Genomic DNA, 3,137 nt, shown 5'->3' with positions numbered 1-3,137 from the left:
CCTCGCGTGCACCTTCGCTGCGGTGGGCACCTTGGCTGGGTTGCGCGCCTTGGTGGGCACCATGCAGTGCACGAAGTCGGAGCCCGGATTGCCCCGGGCGCGCACCTCCGCCAGGGTGGGCACCTTGGTGCGCACAACTTGCCTGGGCTGCGCACCAGGAAGGGCTCAAGATGGCACCCGCGTTCCGTTTTTTTCACTATCTTTCAGAACGGAAATTTTAAAATCTCGTTTTTTTTTGCCTTTTCTGGAAATTAGTGAAGGCAGCGCATCAAAGGTGCGCAACGCTGGTGCGAACCTGGGAGCGCTCCGATGTGTGCTCCAAGGTGCGGCGTGCACGAAGTCGGACCCCGGTTTGCCCCGGGTGCGCACCTCGCGTGCACCTTGGTGCGCACACCTTGGCTGGGTTGCGCGCCCTGGTGGGCACCATGGTGCGCACCAAGGAGCGCTCCGAAGTGTGCTCCAAGGTGCGGCGTGCACGAAGTCGGAGCCCGGTTTGCCCCGGGTGCGCACCTCGCGTGCACCTTCGCCGCGGTGGGCACCATGGCGTGCACGAAGTCGGAGCCCGGTTTGCCCCGGGTGCGCACCTCGCGTGCACCTTCGCCGGGGTGGGCACCTTGGTGTGCAGACCTTGGCTGGGTTGCGCGCCCTGGTGGGCACCATGGTGCGCACCAAGGAGCGCTCCGAAGTGTGCTCCAAGGTGCGGCCTGCACGAAGTCGGAGCCCGGTTTGCCCCGGGTGTGCACCTCGGGTGGGCACCTTGGTGCGCATGCCTTGCCTGGGCTGCGCACCAGGGCGGGCTCAAGATGGCACCCGCGTTCCTTTTTTTTCACTATCTTTCAAAACGGAAATTTTAAAATCTCATTTTTTTTTGCCTTTTTCTGGAAATTAGTGAAGGCAGCGCATCAAAGGTGCGCACCTCGCTGCCCACCACGGTGCGCAACGCCGGTGGGCACCCGGGAGTGCTTCGAAGTGTGCTCCAAGGTGCTGCGTGCACGTTGTCGGAGCCCGGTTTGCCCCGGGTGCGCACCTCGCGTGCACCTTCGTCGGGGTGGGCACCTTGGCTGGGTTTGCCCCGGCTGCGCTCCGAAGCGGGGTTATTGGAGCGCCGCCTCTTTTTTTGTCGGAGCGTTTGGTGGGGTTTCTCGCATTGGCTCTTCCGAGGCCCGGTTGCCACCCTGGCGCGCACGAAGTCGGAAGTAGGGTTAATTGCCCGGGTGCGCACCTTTGCCAGGGTGGGCACCTTACCTGGGCTGCGCACCAGGGCGGGCTCAAGATGGCACGCGCGTTCCGTTTTTTTCACTATCTTTCAAAACGGAAATTTTAAAATCTCCTTTTTTTTTTGCCTTTTCTGGAAATTAGTGAAGGCAGCGCATCAAAGGTGCGCACCTCGCTGCCCACCTTGGTGTGCTCTGAGGTGCGCACCCGGGAGCGCTACGAAGTGTGCTCCAAGGTGCGGCGTGCACGTTGTCGGAGCCCGGTTTGCCCCGGGTGCGCACCTCGCCTGCACCTTGGCCGGGGTGGGCACCTTGGCTGGGTTTGCCCAGGGTGCGCTCCGAAGCGGGGTTACTGGAGCGCCCCCTCTTTTTTTGTCAGAGCGTTTGGTGGGGTTTCTCGCATTGGCTCTTCCCAGGCCCGGTTGTTGGGTGCGCTCCCACCCTGGCGCGCGCGAAGTTGGAAGTTGGGTTAATTGCCCGGGCGCGCACCTTCGCCAGGGTGGGCACCTTGGTGCGCACACCTTGGCTGGGCTGCGCACCAGGGCGGGCTCAAGATGGCACCAGCATTCCCTTTTTCTCACTATCTTTCAAAACGGAAATTTTAAAATCTCGTTTTTTTTTTGCCTTTTATGGAAATTAGTGAAGGCATCGCATCAAAGGTGCGCACCTCGCTGCCCACCTTGGTGTGCTCCGAGGTGCCCACCACGGTGCGCAACGCCGGTGCGAACCCGGGAGCGCCCCGATGTGTGCTCCAAGGTGCGGCGTGCACGAAGTCGGACCCCGGTTTGCCCCGGGTGCGCACCTCGCGTGCACCTTGGTGCGCACACCTTGGCTGGGTTGCGCGGCCTGGTGGGCACCATGGTGCGCACCAAGGAGCGCTCCGAAGTGTGCTCCAAGGTGCGGCGTGCACGAAGTCGGAGCCCGGTTTGCCCCGGGTACGCACCTCGCGTGCACCTTCGCCGGGGTGGGCACCTCGGCTGGGTTGCGCGCCCTGGTGCGCACCAAGGAGCGCTCCGAAGTGTGCTCCAAGGTGCGGCGTGCACGAAGTCGGAGCCCGGTTTGCCCCGGGTGCGCACCTCGCGTGCACCTTCGGCGGGGTTGCGCGCCCTGGTGGGCACCATGGTGCGCACCAAGGAGCGCTCCGAAGTGTGCTCCAAGGTGCGGCGTGCACGAAGTCGGAGCCCGGTTTGCCCCGGGTGCGCACCTCGCGTGCACCTTCGGCGGGGTTGCGCGCCCTGGTGGGCACCATGGTGCGCACCAAGGAGCGCTCCGAAGTGTGCTCCAAGGTGCGGCGTGCACGAAGTCGGAGCCCGGTTTGCCCCGGGTGCGCACCTCGCGTGCACCTTCGCCGCGGTGGGCACCATGGCGTGCACGAAGTCGGAGCCCGGTTTGCCCCGGGTGCGCACCTCGCGTGCACCTTCGCCGGGGTGGGCACCTCGGCTGGGTTGCGCGCCCTGGTGCGCACCAAGGAGCGCTCCGAAGTGTGCTCCAAGGTGCGGCGTGCACGAAGTCGGAGCCCGGTTTGCCCCGGGTGCGCACCTCGCGTGCACCTTCGCCAGGGTGGGCACCTCGGTGCGCACACCTTCTCAATGTTTTCTTGCCTTTTCTGGAAATTGGTGAAGGCAGCGCATCAAAGGTGCGCACCTCGGTGTGCTCCGAGGTGCGAACCCGAGAGCGCTCCGAGGTGCCCACGAAGTCGAAAGTCGGGTTAATTGCATTGTTTTCCCCGGGTGCGCTCCGAGGTGCGCAACATCGGCGCGCACCAAGGAGGGCTCCGAAGTGTGCTCCAAGGTGCGCACGATGGCGTGCACCTCTGGTGCGCACGATTCGGAGCTCGGTTTGACCGGGGTGCGCACACCTTGGCTGGGTTGCGCACCTTTTGTGCGCTCCAAGGTGCGCACGAAGTCGGAGCTCGGTTTGCCC

Source organism: Cryptomeria japonica, unplaced genomic scaffold (genome assembly GCF_030272615.1).
Source record: "Cryptomeria japonica unplaced genomic scaffold, Sugi_1.0 HiC_scaffold_472, whole genome shotgun sequence".
In the NCBI taxonomy this organism is placed as follows: domain Eukaryota; kingdom Viridiplantae; phylum Streptophyta; class Pinopsida; order Cupressales; family Cupressaceae; genus Cryptomeria; species Cryptomeria japonica.
Note: the sequence above shows the minus strand (reverse complement) of the source record.